Source organism: Arachis hypogaea, chromosome 14, assembly GCF_003086295.3.
Source record: "Arachis hypogaea cultivar Tifrunner chromosome 14, arahy.Tifrunner.gnm2.J5K5, whole genome shotgun sequence".
Taxonomy (NCBI): Eukaryota; Viridiplantae; Streptophyta; class Magnoliopsida; order Fabales; family Fabaceae; genus Arachis; species Arachis hypogaea.
In genome coordinates, this window is record NC_092049.1 from 86,825,141 (window position 1) to 86,845,749 (window position 20,609).

A 20,609-nucleotide genomic window follows, 5' to 3' on the forward strand; every position below is an offset into this window, starting at 1 on the left:
CCACTATCACCAGCTCCGGATGATCCAGAGCCTGGCCATGAGCAGAAATTAGAATTAAAGCCCCTCCCTCCACACCTCAAGTATGCTTATCTTGAGGACAAGCAGAAGTTTCTAGTTATCATTGCAAGGGAACTCACTTCTCAACAAGAAGAACAGCTACTCAGTGTGCTGAGAAAACACAAGAAAGCAATTGGATGGAGCCTAGCGGATATAGTAGGCATCAACCCTCAAGTTTGTGAGCACAGAATATTCTTAGAAGAGGGAGCAAGGCCTATCCATCAACCTCAAAGAAGATTGAATCCCACCATCTTAGAAGTTGTCAAGAAAGAAGTGACCAGGCTACTTGAAGCAGATATCATTTACCCCATCTCAGATAGCGAATGGGTCAGTCCAGTACAAGTGGTGCCCAAGAAGTTTGGAATCACAACAGTAAGAAATGAACATGGGGAGCTTCTGACAACTAGAGTGTAGAATTTATGGAGAGTTTGCATTGACTATAGGCGTCTCAACCAAGCCACTCGTAAGGATCATTACCCCTTGCCATTCATTGATCAGATGCTTGATCGCCTGTCAGTCTGTTCATTCCTTGGCCATGCAGGTTTTTACCGGAGATTCATTAAGGACTTCAGTAAGGTAGCACTACCCTTATCCAGACTACTACAGAAAGATATTGAGTTCGAGTTCAGTGAGGATTGCAAACAAGCGTTTGATAAGCTGAAGACCGCCCTAACTCAAGCTCCAATTGTGAGAGGACCAGACTGGAGCCATCCATTTGAAATCATGTGCGATGCTTCCAATCATGCAGTAGGAGCAGCGCTGGCTCAACGCGAAGGTAAGGACCCTTTCGTCATTGCTTATGCGTCTAAAACTTTAGACGCTGCTCAGTCTAATTACACTACTACTGAAAAAGAGCTCTTAGCTATTATGTTCGCTCAGGATAAATTCTGAGCCTATTTACTTGGTACTAAAGTAGTAGTGTACTCAGACCACGCAGCTCTAAAGTATTTATTAGCTAAAAAGGAGTCCAAACCGAGGCTTATACGTTGGATACTACTACTACAAGAATTTGATTTAGAAATTAAGGATACGAGTGGTGACCAGAATCAAGTGGCAGACCAATTGAGTCGCCTTGAGCACATTAAGGATATCGCCACTCCTATAAATGATAATTTCCCGTTCAACAACTTACAAGCAGTATCTGAAGTAGTCCTTTGGTATGCACCTGTAGCTAATTATCTAGTCAGCGGCACTTTTCCTCCAAACTTTACTAAGCATCAAAGAGACAAGATGAAAAGTGAGTCCAAATATTATATATGGGATGACCCATATTTATGGAGATGTGGCACTGACTAGGTAATTAGACAGTGTGTGCCTCAATCAGAATTCCAGTCCATTTTAGAGGCCTGCCACTCATCTGAGAGTGGAGGACATTTTGGCCCTCAAAGAACAGCTAGAAAAATTTTAGACTGTGGATTCTGGTGGCCTACTCTTTTTAAAGACGCTGCTGAATTTTGTAAATCTTGTTCTCCATGCCAAAGGTTTGGTAATATATCCAAGAGGGATGAGATGCCTCAACAGATTATGCTTTTCTGTGAAATTTTTTATGTTTGGGGCATTGACTTCATGGGTCTATTTCCAAATTCTAATGGTTATTTTTATATATTGTTAGTTGTAGACTACGTTTCTAAATGGGTGGAAGCAATTCCTACCCTCACTGATGACGCTAACACTGTTGTTTCCTTTGTTAGAAACCATATTATTTGTCGCTTTGGATCACCACGAGCAATCGTGAGCGATCAAGGCACCCATTTTTGTAACAGGAGACTAACAGGATTACTGAAGAAGCATGGGATAATTCATAAAGTGGCAACAGCCTACCATTCCCAGACTAATGGGCAAGCCAAAGTGTCTAACAGAGAGATAAAGCGTATATTGCAGAAGATAGTCAAACCTCATAGAAGAAACTGGAGCACCAGACTACAAGATGCACTCTGGGCATACAGAACGGCATACAAGACACCCATTGGGATGAGTCCCTTCCACTTGGTTTATGGAAAAGCCTGTCACCTCCCAGTTGAGGTAGAGCACAAAGCCTTTTGGGCAGTGAAGGAGTGCAACATGGGATTTGAGAAAGCCGAAGCTGAAAGGAAGTTGCAACTGCAAGAATTAGAAAGCCTTCACCTAGAAGCTTATGAGAACTCAAGGCTGTACAAGGAAAAGATGAAGGCTGTGCATGATAAGCACATCAAGAGGAGAGAGTTCCAACCTGGGGACTTAGTCCTCCTTTACAACTCTAGACTGAGGCTCATGCCAGGCAAGTTGAGATCAAGATGGGAAGGTCCATATAGAGTAGAGAAGGCCGAGCCATACAGAGTTTTCCACCTGAGTCATCCTTCAAGCTCTGAATTTATCAAAGTTAATGGACATCGCTTAAAGCTATATCATGGTGAGAAGATGAAGAAAAACAAGGAGCTAGAGATCTTCCTCTTGGAGGATCCAACAACAGCAGCAGACTGAGCTAGTGGAGCGTCCAACTTAAGGACGTTAAAGCAAAGTGCTGGGTGGGAGACAACCCACCATGGTATGATCGTTTCTTTCTTTTTTCTTAGTTTTCTTTGTCAATAACTCTTCTCATTCTTAGCACATATAGTTTGCATCTTCATTTGTATATTGTATAAAAAAAAAACCCACGCGACAGCGTCACTGACGCGCTCGCGTCACAGGTGCGTAAGGAAGAAAAAGAAATCGAACAGAAAGTCACGCGAGAGCGTGGCTGGAGGCGTGCCTTTGGCACAATTTGACCCACGCAACCGCGTCGTTGACGCGTCTGCGTCATGTGGGAAAAATGCCTCCCACGCGAAGGCGTGCCCTGAAAATCGACGTAAGAAAGGGTGCATGGCAGCAAGTTGTGATAGAGTGGGGCTGGAATGGTGCTAGATGCACAAGCCCTACCACGCGGACGCGTGCCCCACGCGCCCGCATCATTTTCCAATCTTGGCCATTCACACGATCGCATCAACCATGCGAACGCGTCACCCTGGAATTTAGCAACAATGAGTTTCGAACAGAGACTTGCGCGAGCGCGAGGCTACCCTCGCGCCACTAGCGCAGATCATGTCACGCGTCCGCATGACCGACGCATCCGCGTCTGTTCATCTAAGCGCCATTCGCGCGAACGCGTACCCCACGCGTCCGCGTCTCTTGCGCCGCACAACATATCCACATCTGCCAAAATATCTTATATTTCTCTTCCCCAAATCCTACTTTTTCTTTTTCCTTCTTATTTCTTCTTTCCCCCTTTCTTCCTTCTTCCTTCTTTCTCACTTTCTACTTTCTCTCTCTCACTATCATTATCAAGGTTTTTCTTTTCTTCTTCCCTCCTTACTTGTCTATTCTTCTTCTTGTTTTTATGTTTTCTTCTACTTTTCTTTTTCTTTTTCCTTTTATTATCCTTGTTTTCTTTTTCTTTCTTTTCCTTTTTTATTGGTGTTGGAAATTTATTTGGGTCATTGTTTCTTATGATTTGCTTGTGGATTGTTAAGAAATTATTTAACAATTATATATTATTTTTTTAAGGGTTCTTGCATGTTCAATCCAATACTTTCAATACCTTAGTTAACATGCATGCTATGTGTTTGTGAAAATGCCCGTATGGCATTGTACACTATTTTTAGATTTCTTTTAATCTACTACTCTAAATGCTTGCTTTTCACAAAACCCTTTTTATATTTTATTAATTTAATATAATTATTATTACAAACACATTGCTAGTTTGACAGACTTGGTAATCTAACTTGGACATTGAATGCTTGATCTATGCTACTCATGCCTTTGCCGGCATGCCACTAAACACCTTGCATTTAATTGTCATCATATGCACTTGCTATATTTCCATTGATGATTTTTCACATGTAGTCATGACCATGTGTTAACATCATTCATCTTTAATGTGCATTGATTACCACCTTTCCCGTTCTCTTTCTTGCTCTAACCCTTGAAGTTTTAACATTCTTACTCTTTCCCTTTCAGGATGGCCACCAAGAAAGAAAAAGAGAAAGCTACTCCCAAACCACCAGCAAGAAGAGGAACAAAAAGAGCATTAGTAGCAGAGCCATTTTCAACTGCAGTTAAGCCCTCAACAAAATAAATTAAGAGGATTATAAAGGTCGATGAAAAAGAGAAAGCCTTCCCAGCAAAGGACACTGTGCGATTTCCCAACCACTACTGTGAGCAGATGTTCCCCATCCTGGCAGCAAGGAATTTCAACAATGAATACCTGCTTATCCTCCCGACCCGTATTGCTAAATTTGTTGAGCGTCGAATCGAACAAAGACACTGGGGGTTCCTACAAAGACAGCCACGATAGGTTAATCTCTCATAGGTAGTCGAGTTCTACTCTAATTTTCACTTGCCAACCCTGCAGTCTGTCTATGTCCGTCAGAAGCAAATCCCCATTACAGAAGAGGCCATTCAACGAGCTTTTGATCTCCCCCCAACTCCAGAAGAACTGGACGCATTCAAAGAAGCCTCACTCAAGCGCCAGACATACCAATTTGACTGGGACGCCGTTCTCAGAGTTATCGCACAACCTGGCAGCAGATGGATCTACGGATACCATCGATCTGGACCCAAAGGGATATCGGCTTCAGCACTTACCCTGGAAGCTCGAGTATGGGCACTGATGCCAGGGCATTTTGGCCAGTTCCACTGACCTTTTCTTTACTATTTTAGGGTAGTTTCATGCATTTTCTTAGTAAATAAGCAAGTTTTGGGTAGATATTCACTTACATCTTGATTCAAGCAAACATTGTGAACTTTACATGATTTCATGAGAATTATGCATGGATTGAATGATAAAATGGATGATGCATGATCTCATGATTTAGAACCAAGCTTTGATGCACTTTATTTGCTTGATTTCAGGACAAAGAAAGCAAAGAATAGCCACGTTAGTAGCCACGTTAGTCTAACTAACGTAACCACTAACGTGGAATGGGAGCTAGCTTGCAACGTTAATAGAAAAAGTGATCACCAATAACGCCTTCGAAAGCCATCATAGCCCACGTTAGTGGCCACGTTAATTACATTAACGTGGAAGCTAACGTGAAAGAAAAGGGAAGCTCCAACGTTAGTGGTAAAGGTGAATATCACTAACGTTCCAAAAGGGTGCAATTGGCCACGTTAAGAGTCACGTTAATTACACTAACATGAACTTTAACGTGGGAGGAGCAAAGAATCGCCAACGTTAGTGACACTCACCTTTGTCACTAACGTTAGACTAAGCCAATATTGCCCACGTTAGTTGCCACGTTAATTACATTAACGTGGAAGCTAATGTGGAGGAAAGAAATGATAGGCCAACGTTAGTGACACTCACCTTTGTCACTAACGTTGGAGATGGCAATTACCACCACATTAGTGGTCACGATAATGCAATTAACGTGAGCCACTAACGTGGGAAGAAGGGGCATTTGAAGCGTTAGTGACAAAAGTAAGTGTCACTAATGCTCTCGAAGCTTAGGCGTGCCCACGTTAAGGGTCACGTTAGTTAGACTAACGTGAACCCTAACGTGGGGAAAAAGAGGCAATTAGCAATGTTATTCGGAAAGGTGAATGCCAATAACGTTTGTGAAGGACCAAGAGGCAACGTTAGTGGTCACGTTAGTGCCACTAATGTTGAAGTTAACGTGGACCATTTTGGTTTGGAACGCTAGTGAAAAAGGTGATCGTCACTAACGTTCTCGAACCCACATTTTCACTTAACGTTAACACCACTAACGTCCTAACTAATGTCCATGCCTAACTCACACTTTTTCTGCAAGCAAAGCTGAGCCCACTGAAGACTATAACTGTTTCAACTCAAGATCAAAGGCCTATATCCAAGACTTGAAGAGCTAACTAGAAGATCAGAAGAGTAGTATATATAGGAGTAGTTTTGAACTAGTGAGGGAGCTTTTTGGCATTTTTTGGAGAACTACACTCTGTATATTTTACTTTCTCTGCAACTTCTAGTTTTATTTTCAGAATGTACTTTTCATCTATGCTTTCCATTCTCAGAGCTATGAACAACTAAACCACTTTCATTGGGTTAGGGAGCTCTGTTGTAATTTGATGGATCAATAATAGTTTTCATTATTCTTCTTCTTTCTTTTCTCTTGATTTTACTAGAAAGCTTTCAATCTTCATCCAATTGGGTAGTTGTCTTGGAAATGAAGCTATTCATACTTGGATCTCTTCGGAACCTTGGAAGAGGAATGAAGAGATCATGCTAGAAATGCTTTCTCATGTTGGACCAAATTGGGGTTTGGATGGATATAGTGACATATAATCCTACTAATACTTTGATTTGGGAATACATGTGGTATAATCAGTGACCATACTTCATCTCTTCTCATGAGCAATTAGACCAAGGAATTGGCTATTGATCAACATTTGAGAGATTGAATTACCAAGGAATTGGAATTCAATCACTTAAGATTGCCAAGGAGATCCATGAATGCATTGATTGTGGAAGAGATGAAAATGAACTTGATCCGGAGAATACAACATCTCCTGAGCCCGATGAATCCCCCATTTCTGATCTTACCCATTCTCTTTAATTTTTGCCATTTACTTTTATGCTCATCTTCCCAATTCCCCATTTAAGATTCTGCAATTTACTTTCCGCCATTTACATTCTGCTCTTTATTTCCAGCAATTATATTTTCTGTTATTTACTTTTCCACCATTTAATTTCCTGCAAATCTCAACTCAAATTCTGCTTAGCTCAACTAGAACATTCCTCTAATTGAAGTTGCTTGACCAATCAATCCATGTGGGATTCGACCTCACTCTATTGTGAGTTTTTACTTGATGACAATTCGGTATACTTGCCGAAGGAAATTTGTTGAGAGATAAGTTTCTGTGCATCAGGCATAGATCATGTCCATTATGTCTTTCCGAGCACTCACGAGTCCTCCTTCACTGCAGACATGGCTGTTTTACTCTGGTGTATCCTTACAGACCAGCACCTAAACTTACCAAGACACATCCGGAATGCAATGGGACACATATAAATTGCGGGCAACTTACCTTTTCCTGCCTTGGTTTCAGATCTCGTCTCAGCAGCCGGAGTCTCCTACAGAGCTGGGGACACCAAAGCCATGCTTCCACGGGATGATCAATACGTCCCTAATGGAAAATATATCAGACCTCCAACAGCCACTACAAGCCAACCTACTGAACTGGCTGAAGACATTCCTCCTTCAACACCACAAGCACCCACAACAACCCAACTTCTCCATCAGATACTTGAAAGGTTGGACCGGCAGAAACCAGAGAGCGAAGCTACGAGGGCGCCGCAACCAGCACCGATTCAAATACCTCAATGAGCTACTCACAGACTCCACTTCCTTTACCAGGACAGGGAGCCATGACGGTGCCGACTGTGGAGATACTGCTACCAGCCCCCCTTTATTCCGGACAGATGGTACCGAAGACGGTGCAAAGCCTTAAGTGTGGGGAGGTCGGTTAGTACCTGACTTCCGGAGGTAATTTCTCTTCCTTAACACCAATAAAATAGGATATTTAGTTAGTTTTTCTTTTGTAGAATAGGATAAATTACATAGTAATAGGTTAGTTGCATGCATGTTCTACTTGATTGAAAAGATAATAAGTTTCTTCTAAGACCCTATTTTTTTTAGAACAAAATTTCACTAATTTTAATCAAAACTTTTATGTTAAATTTGCTTGAAGTTTTATTTGGAACATAGTTTAAAAAGCTAAGAACACACAACCCGTAAGATTTGAGCTTAGTTACATGGTTACATTATTTAACCATAAATATTTTATTCTTGTGTGTTTACTTTTCTATGATTGTAATCTATATTTTGTTTCATCCTATATGTCCAATGTTTAATATATTTATATGCTTGCATATGATTGAGGCCATTATTTGTTTAGCTCACTTATCCCAATTAAGCCTACCCCTTAAGTTACCTTTGTTAGCCACTTTGAACCTTTAAATCCCATTTGTTCTGTATTTTACCACATCACTAACCTTAAGCAAAAAAACAATTATATATCCCAATTGAATCTTTGGTTAGCTTAAGATAGAATTGTGTGTTAATTGAGTATGGGAAGATTGTGGGAACAAAAGATAATAAGAGAATGTGTCATGATAATATAATGAAAATTTGGGTACCTACTCATGTGAAACTATAAAAAAAAATTAAAAATCTATGTGCATTGATAAGCTGTGTTTATTTTCATGTTCAAAAAAAAATATTCAATAAATAAATAAGGGAACAAAATTACCCCAATGCTAAGTTAAAATTCAAAGATCAATGCATATATGATAAAATTAAAATAAAGGGTGATGCATGAGTATGGAATGTGAAAGGAAAATTTTGGGTAGCTAGGTATGAAATTTAAAGTTATATAGAATATATATATGTGTTAGGTGAAAGCTTAGGTTAATTTAAAATTTTGGATTGACTTTTTCAAAAATTTTTAAAATTTAGTTGTTTCTTATGAGTCAAATCAAATTTTCAATTTAAAAATCTTATCTTTGTCAAAATCTTTTTCAAAAATCAAATTTTTTTTATTTTTTTATTTATTTTCGAAAATTATAAAAATATTTTTCAAAAATATTTTTTTATTTTATCTCATAATTTTCGAAAATATTATCAACAATTAATATTTTGATTCAAAAATTTCAAGTTTGTTACTTACTTGTTAAGAAAGATTCAAACTTTAAGTTCTAGAATCATATCTTGTGAATCAAGTCATTAATTGTGATTTTAAAAATCAAATCTTTTTCAAAACTAATTTCAATCATATCTTTTCAAAAATATCTTTTTATCCCTTTTCAAAATCATAACTTTTTAATCATATCTTTTTAACATATCTTTTCCAAAAATTTGATTTTAAAATATCCCTTCTAACTTCTTATCTTCTTATCTTTTCAAAATTAATTTTCAAATTTGTTTCAACTAACTAACTAACTTTTTGTTTTCTTCTTATCTTTTTCAAAACTACCTAACTAACACTCTCTCTCTAATTTTCGAAAATATCTCCCTCTTTTTCAAAAATTCTTTTTAATTAACTAATTGTTTCAAAATTCAATTTTAATTTATTTCTTCTTTTAATTTTCGAAAATCACTAACTATTTTTCAAAAATAATTTTCGAGAATTCTCTTTCTCTCTCATCTCCTTCTATTTATTTATTCATCTACTAACACTTCTCTTCATCTCACATCTCTACTCTCCCTCACTCACCAAAAATCCGAACCCTCTCTCTCTCTGAGTTCAGATTTTCTCTTCTTCTTTTCTTTTACTCACATAAGGGAACCTCTATACTGTGGTAAAAAGGATCCTATTATTATTATTTTTCTGTTCCCTCTTTTTCATATGAGCAGGAGCAAGGACAAGAATATTCTTGTTGAAGCAGATCCAGAACCTGAAAGGACTCTGAAGAGGAAACTAAGAGAAGCTAAATTACAACAATCCAGCAAGCACCTTTCAGAAATTTTCGAACAAGAAGAGGAGATGGCAGCCGAAAATAATAATAATACAAGGAGAATGCTTGGTGACTTCACTGCACCTAATTCCAATTTACATGGAAGAAGCATCTCAATTCCTGCCATTGGAGCAAACAATTTTGAGCTAAAGCCTCAATTAGTTTCTCTGATGCAGCAAAACTGCAAGTTTCATGGACTTCCATCTGAAGATCTTTTTCAGTTCTTAACTGAATTCTTGCAGATCTGTGATACTGTTAAGACTAATGGAGTAGATCCTAAAGTCTACAGGCTCATGCTTTTCCCTTTTGCTGTAAGAGACAGAGCTAGAGTGTGGTTGGACTCCCAACCCAAAGATAGCCTAAACTCTTAGGATAAGCTGGTCACGGCTTTCTTAGCCAAGTTCTTTCCTCCTCAAAAGCTGAGCAAGCTTAGAGTGGATGTTCAAACCTTCAGACAGAAAGAAGGTGAATCCCTCTATGAAGCTTGGGAGAGATACAAGCAATTGACCAAAAAGTGTCCTTCTGACATGCTTTCAGAATGGACCATTCTGGATATATTCTATGATGGTCTGTCTGAATTAGCTAAGATGTCATTGGATACTTCTACAGGTGGATCCATTCACCTAAAGAAAACGGCTGCAGAAGCTCAAGAACTCATTGACATGGTTGCTAATAACCAGTTCATGTACACTTCTGAGAGGAATCCTATGAGTAATGGGACGCCTCAGAAGAAGGGAGTTCTCGAAATTGATACTCTGAATGCCATATTGGCTCAGAATAAAATATTGACTCAGCAAGTCAACATGATTTCTCAGAGTCTGAATGGATTACAAGCTGCATCCAACAGTACTCAAGAGGCATCTTCTGAAAAAGAAGCTTATGATCCTGAGAACCCTGCAATAGCAGAGGTAAATTACATGGGTGAACCATATGGAAACACCTATAATCCCTCATGGAGAAATCACCCAAATCTCTCATGGAAGGATCAACAAAAGCCTCAACAAGGCTTTAATAATGGTGGAAGAAACAGGTTTAGCAATAGCAAGCCTTTTCTATCATCCACTTAGCAACAGACAGAGAACTTTGAACAAAATACTTCTAATTTAGCAAACTTAGTCTCTGATCTATCTAAGGCCACTGTGAGTTTCATGAATGAAACAAGGTCCTCCATTAGAAATTTAGAAGCACAAGTGGGCTAGCTGAGTAAAAGAGTCACTGAAATCCCACCTAGTACTCTCCCAAGCAATACAGAAGAAAATCTAAAAGGAGAGTGCAAGGCCATTGAAATGACCATCATGGCCGAATCCAAGGAAGAAGGAGAGGACATGAATCCCAAGGAGGAAGACCTCCTGGGGCATCCAGTGATCAATAAGGAGTTTCCCTCTGAGGAACCAAAGGAATCTGAGACTCAACTAGAGACCATAGAGATTCCATTAAACCTCCTTATGCCATTCATGAGCTCTGATGAGTATTCCTCTTCTGAAGAGAATGAGGATGTTACTAAAGAGCAAGTTGCCAAGTTCCTTGGTGCAATCATGAAGCTGAATGCCAATTTATTTGGTAATGAGACTTGGGGAGATGAACCTCCCCTATTCACCAATGAACTAAATGCATTGGATCAACTGAGATTGCTTCAGAAGAAACAGGATCCTGGAAAGTTCCTAATACCTTGTACCATAGGCACCATGACCTTTGAGAAAGCTCTATGTGATCTTGGGTCAGGAATAAACCTCATGCTACTCTCTGTAATGGAGAAACTGGGAATCTTTGAGGTACAAGCTGCTAAAATCTCATTAGAGATGGCAGACAATTCTACAAAACAGGCTTATGGACAAGTAGAGGACATATTAGTAAAGGTTGAAGGCCTTTACATCCCTGCTGATTTCATAATCCTAGATACTAGGAAGGATGAGGATGAATCCATCATCCTTGGAAGACCCTTCCTAGCCACAGCAAGAGCTGTGATTGATGTTGACAGAGGTGAATTAGTCCTTCAATTGAATGAGGACTCCCTTGAGTTTAAAACTCAAGGACATCCTTCTGTAAACATGGGAAAGAGGCACAGTAAGCTTCTCTCAAAATAGAGTCAACTAGAGCCCCCACAGTCAAACTCTAAGTTTGGTGTTGGGAGGCCACAACCAAATTCTAAGTTTGGTGTTGAACTCCCATATCCAAACTTTAAGTTTGGTGTTGGGGAGTCTCAGCAATGCTCTGAACATCTGTGAGGCTCCATGAGAGCCCACTGTCAAGCTATTGACATTAAAGAAGCGCTTGTTGGGAGGCAACCCAATTTTTATTTATCTAATTATATTTTTTATTAGTTATATGTCTTCATAGGTTCATGATCATGTGGAGTCACAAAAACAACTGAAAAAATTGAAGAAAAATCAAAAACAGCATAAAAAAACAGCACACCCTAGAGGAGGAGTTCACTGGCGTTCAAACGCCAGTAAGGAGCATCTGTCTGGCATTCAACGCCAGAACAGAGCATGGAGCTGGCACTGAACGCCAGAAACAAGCATGAAGCTGGCGTTCAACGCTAGAAATATGCTGCATCTGGGCGTTGAACGCCAAGAACAAGCATCAGTTCGGCGTTTAAACGCCAGAATTGCATGCAAAGGCATTTTACATGCCTAATTGGTGCAGGGATGTAAATCCTTGACACCTCAAGATCTGTGGACCTCACAGGATCATCTCAGGATCTGTGGACCCCACAGGATCCCCACCTTCCCTCCTAATAATCCTAGTTTTTTTCCACATCTTCTTCTTCATCTATTCTTTCTTCTTTTGCTCGAGGGCGAGCAACATTCTAAGTTTGGTGTGGTAAAAGCATTGCTTATTTTGCTTTTCCATAACCATTGATGGCACCTAAGGCCAGAGAAACCTCAAAAAAAAAAAAGAAAGAAGAGAGAAGAGAAAAGGGAAGACAAAAGCTTTCACCTCCAAGTCATGGGAGATAGAGAGATTAATGTAAAGGATCTATAGCTCAGTGGTAGAACATTTGACTGCAAATCAAGAGATCCCTGAGATACCTCAGGGGATACATTTTCCCCACATAATTATTGGGAGCAACTGAGGATAGAAATACCAAAAATCACTAAGGAGGAGCAACAAAGTCAAGGAAGAGACATAGAGGAGCTCAAAAGCACCATTGGTTCTTCAAGAAGAGAAAGACGCCATCCTCACTAAGGTGGACTCATTCCTTAATCTCCTTGTCTATTTATTCCTATTTTTCGATTTTTGAGCTTTATGTTTATTTATATTTGTGTCTTACTACATGATCATTAATGTCTAAGTGTCTATGCCTTAATGTAAGTGAATATGAATCCATCACCTCTCTTAAATGAAAAATGTTTTAATTCAAAAGAACAAGAAGTACATGAGTTTCGAATTTATCCTTGAAATTAGTTTAATTATATTGATGTGGTGACAATACTTTTTGTTTCTGAATGTATGCTTGAACAGTGCATATGTCTTTTGAAGTTGGTGTTTTAGAATGTTAAATATGTTGGCTCTTGAAAGAATGATGACAAGGAGACATGTTATTTGATCATCTGAAAAATCATAAAAATGATTCTTGAAGCAAGAAAAAGCAGCAAAAAAAAATAAAGCTTGCAGAAAAAAAAAGAGAGCAAAAGCAAGCAGAAAAAGCCAAAAGCTCTTAAAACTAAAAGGCAAGAGCAAAAAGCCAGTAACCCATAAAACCAAAAGGCAAGGGTAATAAAAAGGATCCCAAGGCTTTGAGCATCAGTGGATAGGAGGGCCTAAAGGAATAAAATCCTGGCCTAAGCGGCTAAACCAAGCTGTCCCTAACCATGTGCTTGTGGCGTGAAGGTGTCAAGTGAAAACTTGAGACTGAGCGGTTAAAGTCATGGTCCAAAGCAAAAAAAAAAAAAGTGCGTGCTTAAGAACCCTGGACACCTCTAATTGGGGACTTTAGCAAAGCTGAGTCACAATCTGAAAAGCTTCACCCAATTATGTGTCTGTGACATTTATGTATCCGGTGGTAATACTGGAAAACAAAGTGCTTAGGGCCACGGCCAAGACTCATAAAGTAGCTGTGTTCAAAGATCAATACACTGAACTAGGAGAATCAATAACACTATCTGAACTCTGAGTTCCTATAGATGCCAATCATTTTGAACTTCAATGGATAAAGTGAGATGCCAAAACTATTCAAGAGACAAAAAGCTACAAGTCCCGCTCATCTGATTGGAGCTATGTTTCATTGATAGTTTGGAATTTATAGTATATTCTCTTCTTTTTATCCTATTTGATTTTCAGTTGCTTGGGGAGAAGCAACAATTTAAGTTTGGTGTTGTGATGAGCGGATAATTTATACGCTTTTTGGCATTGTTTTTAGTATGTTTTTAGTAGGATCTAGTTACTTTTAGGGATGTTTTTATTAGTTTTTATGTTAAATTCAAATTTCTGGACTTTACTACGAGTTTGTGTGTTTTTCTGTGATTTCAGGTATTTTCTGGCTGAAATTGAGGGACTTGAGCAAAAATCAGATTCAGAGGTTGAAGAAGGACTCCTGATGTTGTTGGATTCTGACCTCTCTGCACTCAAAGTGGATTTTCTGGAGCTACAGAACTCAAATGGCGCGCTTCCAATTGCGTTGGAAAGTAGACATCCAGGGCTTTCCAAAAATATATAATAGTCCATACTTTGGCCGAGTTTAGACGACGCAAAAGGGCGTTGAACGCCAGTTCTACGCTGCAGTCTGGAGTTAAACGCCAGAAACACGTCACGAACCAGAGTTGAATGCTAGAAACACGTTACAACCTGGCGTTCAACTCCAGAAAGAGCCTCTGCACGTGTAACATTCAAGCTCAGCCCAAGCACACACCAAGTGGGCCCCGGAAGTGGATTTATGCATCAATTACTTACTTCTGTAAACCCTAGTAGCTAGTTTAGTATAAATAGGACTTTTTACTATTGTATTTGACATCTTATGATTTTTAGTTCATCTTTAGATAATATTGATCACGTTCAGGGGCTGGCCTCTCGGCCATGCCTGAACCTTTCACTTATGTATTTTCAAACGGTAGAGTTTCTACACTCCATAGATTAAGGTGTGGAGCTCTGCTGTTCCTCATGAATTAATGCAAAGTACTACTGTTTTTCTATTCAATTCAACTTATTCTGCTTCTAAGATATTCATTCGCACTTCAACGTGAATGTGATGAGCGTGACAATCATCATCATTCCCCCACGAACGCGTGCCTGACAACCACTTCCGTTTCACCTTAGATTGGATGATTATCTCTTGGATCTCTTAATCAGAATCTTCGTGGTGTAAGCTAGATTGATGGCGGCATTCATGAGAATCCGGAAAGTCTAAACCTTGTCTGTGGTATTCCGAGTAGGATTCTGGGATTGAATGACTGTGACGAACTTCAAACTCGCGAGTGCTGGGCGTAGTGACAGACGCAAAAGGAGGGTGAATCCTATTCCAGTATGATCGAGAACCTCAGATGATTAGCCATGCTGTGACAGAGCATTTGGACCATTTTCACAAGAGGATAAGATGCAGCCATTGACCATGGTGATGCCTCCAGACGATTAGCCATGCAGTGACAGCGCATCAGACCATTTTCCAGAGAGGATAAAAAGTAGCCATTGACAATGGTGATGTCCTTACATAAAGCCAGCCATGGAAAGGAGTAGGACTGATTGGATGAAGACAGCAGGAAAGCAGAAGTTCAGAGGGACAAAAGCATCTCTAGACCTTTAGCTGAAATTCTCACCAATGATATACATAAGTATTTCTGTCATTATTTTCTATCTCTTTATTATTTATTTTCGAAAACTCCATAATCAATTATTATCCGCCTGACTGAGATTTACAAGATGACCATAGCTTGCTTCATACCAACAATCTCCGTGGGATCGACCCTTACTCACGTAAGGTTTTATTACTTGGACGACCCAGTGCACTTGCTGGTTAGTTGTATCAAAGTTGTGAATGAAAAATGATTTATTAAGACGTGCGTACAGAGTTTTTGGCGCCGTTGCCTGAGATCATAATTTTGTGCACCAAAGCCCGTGCTAACTTAAGCATCGGAGTCTCTTGCAGGTACCACTACCCTCTAGTGACGAAGGATCATCAGCTCCACCAGATCCAACAAGTCGGACACAATAGCTCCGACCACCACTGTAGATCTAATCCAAGATTGACCTATAGTTTCAGGCAACCCCCGAAATATTAGCGCCGTTGTCGGGGACCTGGAAGTCATTCCATCATCATGGCGGACAACATGGACAACGATCACAACTTTGACTTGGAAAACAGGATGCCGCATAAGAACGCGGACACCACACCAAAAGATACTTCTCAACCAAACGGAGTCAAGCACCCCCAAACACAGAAATTCTAGAAGCTCTCTGAGAACAGCAAAATCGTCTCAAGCAGCTCGAACAGGAGGCCGAATACCAGCGCGAAGCCGAAAGAAACCTCCGAAGAGAAACTAGACGATGCTGAGAGTTAGAGGACAAACTGCTAAAACTCGAAGCCGACCTTAGAGCCAAAACCATTTAGCCAGATCAAGGGGACAGCCCCCACAAGGATCAGGATCCCTTCATAAAAGAAATCATGAAAGCTAAAGTTCTAAAAGACTTTAAAGCTCCCGACATGACCCCTTACGATGGAACCTTTGACCCAAGCCATCATCTCAGCAATTTCAGAAGCAGAATGTATCTCACTGACACCTCGGACGCTATTCGTTGCAAAGCCTTCCCGACTACCTTGACAAAGACGGCAATTAAATGGTTCGACAGTTTGTCTTCTAGATCCATCACAATTTTTGACGACTTAGCTAAAAAGTTTCTTGCTAGATTCTCCATCTAGAAGGACAAGGCTAAACACGCCCCGAGCTTATTAGGAATCAAACATGGTGACAGGGAGAGTCTCCGATCTTATATGGAAAGATTCAACAAGGCATGCTTGGACATACAAAGCCTACCAACAGAAGCAGCCATCATGGGTCTCATTAATGGCCTGCGAGAAGGACCCTTTAGTCACTCCATATCAAAGAAACACCCAATATCTTTAAATGGAGTGTAGGAACGGGCAAAGAAGTATATCAACATGGAAGAAAATTTTCGGCCAGGAGAGGCCTGGAAACCCAGATTCTCCTACCCTTCCCGGGATAAAGACAAAGAGTCCAAAAAGAAAGAAGATCAGCATGGAGAGAAACCTAAAAAATACCACAATTACACCCCTCTTCGGGTGTCCCCTGTGGATGTTTTCCGAGAGGTATGCCACACTAAGAAGATTCCACCACCTTGCCCAATCAAAGGCAAAAAAGGAAGGGGAAATCGGACAGAATACTGTGAATACCACCGAATCTACGAACATCCTACCAACGAGTGTTTCGACTTGAAGAATGTCATAGAAAAACTGGTAAGAGAAGGGCGACTAGATCGACACTTGGCCAACAAGACGGATAAAACCAGAAAAAGAAGAAGAGATGAGGAGGTCGGACGAATAGAGTGACCACCTCACACCCTGCAGAGGCACATACATATAATAAATAGAATAAATAGAGGATTCGCTGGAGGAGAAATCTCAAAATCATCTCGCAAAAGGCACCTCAAAGAAGTATATCATGTTGAGGGAGAAGGATTACCCGACTTCCCTGCTATTACCTTCACCCAGGAAGATGTGGTGGGCATCATCCCGGGATATAATGATCCCATGGTCATCACTGTTTTATTGGGCAACGCTAATCTCCATCGTACACTGGTGGACCAAGGAAGTGATGAAGAGATTTCTTGAAGATTTAGAATTTATCTAATGGAGTCTCGTTGTAAATTATAGTTCCAAACCAATCAATAATCCTTTCATACAAAAATTTTAGTTGTCACAAGTACAAACCCCAAATGAAATTTAACCGAAGTATTTGGACTCCGGGTCGTCTCACAAGGAATTGCAATGAAGTGCTCAATTATTGGCTATGAAGTATGTTTTGGAGTTTTTGGAATAAGAGACATGAAAAGTAAAGAGAGTAATTAAAGAAAGCAATCAATAAAGAGAGACATTCATGGCAAAGGTTGAGATTATAGGCTTTTTATCCTAGTCATGCAATGATTAATTCATCTTATTTAGTCAAGTCCAACACATAGGGAGAAAGCCAAACAAGATAATCAATCATATTACAATGATAAACAAGAATTTATCTCATTACGTCATCCCCGAAGATGGAGGAAGGTATCATGTTATCCTCATACTTGGAGAAAGTCTAATAAGACTAGTTAACCTCAATCCAAAAGTCCTAATCACCTACTAATTGAATTAGCAAGAGATTAAAGTTAATGGAAATCATGCTAGCTAACAACTCTAGATCACCAACATAAGTTGGATTTTCATGACTCAAGATTGCCCAATCACTCTTTCCAAGCCAAGAATGCTCAAAATCTACTCTAAAGCCCAGCCAAGCATTTTATCAAACACTTGGTGGGTACAAAAGGAAAGCATGGTAAAAGTGCAAAAATAGTAAATCTACCAACTACCAATTGCAAGAAAAGTAAATCAATAATTCAAATCATCAACAAAAGAACATCAAACATTAAATTTCATTAAATGTAAACAAGATCCAACATGAATATTCATAAACATAAAAGAGACATAAAAGTAAAATTGACAAGAGAACTAAGAAGAATAGAGTAGTAGAACAAGAAATTGTAAAGAAAATAAGATGAAATTAAGAAATCATGCCTAGATCTAAGATGGATTAACCTAACCTAATTCTAGAGAGAAGAGGGAGCCTCTCTCTCTAGAAACTAACATACATGATGCTAATACTACAAACAATTGCTCCCCCCTTTCCCAAGCTTAAATTCTGCATGAAATAGCTTCAGAAATGAGTTGCGTTGGGCCCAAAGTGCTTCAGAAATCGCTGGGGGCGATTTCACTTTAGTAGGCCACGAGCAGCATCGGCGCGCACACGTACATGGCACGTACGCGCCCCTAAACGCGAAGCAACATATGGCAAATTTTATATCATTTCGAAGCCCCAAATGTTATCTTTCTAACGCAACTAGAACCGTCTCATTTGGACCTCTGTAGCTCAAGTTATGGTCAATTGAGTGCCAGAAGGTCAGGCTTGACAACTTTACGGTTCCTTCATTTCTTCATGAGTTCTCCCACTTTGCATGTTTCTCCTCACTTCTTCCATCCAATACTTGCCTTATGAGCCTGAAATCACTCAACAAACATATCAAGGCATTGAATGGAATTAAAGTGAATTAAAATCGCCAATTTTAGGGCCTAAAAAGCATGTTTTTGCACTTAAGCACAATTTAAGGGAGAATTACAAAACCATGCTATTTCATTGAATAAATGTGAGAAAAGGTGATAAAATCCCCCAAAATAAGCACAAGATAAACCACAAATTTGGAGTTTATTAGGAAGCTCAGCAGATATCTTGTTCGAACCCGCTTTCAACAAACTCGGCCTACAAGAGAAAGAGCTCAGGGCATATCCGAACAGCTTGTTTGGACTAGGAGAACCTCCAATCCAACCACTTGGATATATCTCGCTACACACAACCTTCGGCAACGGAACTCGATCAAGAACACTTAACATAGACTATATCGTAATTGACGTGAGCTCAGCCTACAACACCTTGATAGGTCGGACAATACTGAATCAGCTTGCCGCAGTAGTTTCAACTCCACATTTATGTATGAAATTTCCCACCTCAGAAGGGATTGCCATAATAAAAGGAGACACCACGCGACAATGTTACAACGAAAGTCTAAACCTTAGAGGCAAAGGAGAAGAACTCAACACTACCGAGCTCGGAGGAGTTCGAGGTCGGAAAGAACTTCGTCCACAGCCTGAGGGCGAAATAGAGGAAGTCCAGATCGGGGATGTTCCAGATAGGACAACGAATATCGGGGCAACCATGAAAATAGATATAAAAGAGCCACTGATATAGTTCCTAAAGGATAATGCTGACCTTTTCGCATGGAAGGCCGCAGACATGCCGGGCATAGACCCCAAACTAATGTGCCACAAACTGGCAGTATACCTGGGAGCTCGGCCAGTATAGCAAAAGCGTAGGAAACTCAGACCGGAAAGATCCCAAGCTGTGGAAGAACAGGTACAAGCCTTACTGGAGGCAGGATTCATAAGAGAAGTCAAGTATCCACTGTAGCTAGCCAATGTTGTCTTGGTAAAAAAGTCAAATGGGAAGTGGCGGATGTGCACTGACTACACTGATCTCAATAAAGCCTGGCCAAAGATCCCTATCCACTCCCAAGTATAGACACCCTAGTGGACGCCTCCTTCGGATACAAGTACCTCTCCTTCATCGATGCTTATTTAGGGTACAATCAAATCCCGATGTACCCACCTGATCAAGAAAAGACCTCATTTTTAAGCCCAAAAGAAAACTACTGTTATGTCGTCATGCCATTCGGACTCAAAAACGCAGGAGCTACCTACCAAAGATTGATGAACAAAGTCTTCGCAGAACACATTAGAAAACTCATGGAGGTGTATGTGGACGACATGTTGGTAAAAACACAAAGCAAGGAATCATTACTAGCCGATCTCACCAAAGTGTTCGATACCATAAGGAAGCATGGCATGCGACTTAATCCCGCAAAGTGCACCTTTGCAGTAGAAGCCGGCAAATTCCTGGGTTTCATGCTAACACAACGGGGAATTGAGGCGAACCCGGACAAATTCCGGGCTATACTCAACATGAAAAGTCTGACCTACGTCAAAGAAGTACAACAACTCAACGGAAGACTGGCAGCTTTATCCAGATTTCTAGCCAGATCAGCCATAAGATCCCTCCCTTTTTACACCATACTAAGGAAGGGAAAACGGTTTGAATGGACAGCAGAGTGCGAGAAAGCCTTCCAAGATTTCAAAAAGTTTCTGGGACAACCACCCATCCTTACCCGGCCATGGGAGGGAGAAGCACTCATGTTATACCTCACAGTGGGAAGTCGGGCAATAGCCTCAGTACTGGTCAGAGAAGACCAAAATGGACAACAACCTATATATTTCATCAGCAAAGCCCTACAAGGGGCCGAACTGAATTATCAAAAGATAGAAAAGTTTGCCTATGACCTTATACTAACTTCTCGA

The 20,609-nt window shown here is 40.1% G+C and overlaps 1 non-coding gene across 1 annotated transcript; it reads right to left on the reverse strand.

Moving 5' to 3' along the window:
- Positions 1 to 9,924: 9,924 nt before the first annotated feature.
- On the reverse strand, positions 9,925 to 10,032 carry LOC112746646 (small nucleolar RNA R71). Its single transcript, XR_003174517.1, has one exon. It is a non-coding gene; the product is annotated as a small nucleolar RNA R71 (small nucleolar RNA).
- Between the last annotated feature and the right edge of the window lie 10,577 nt (positions 10,033 to 20,609).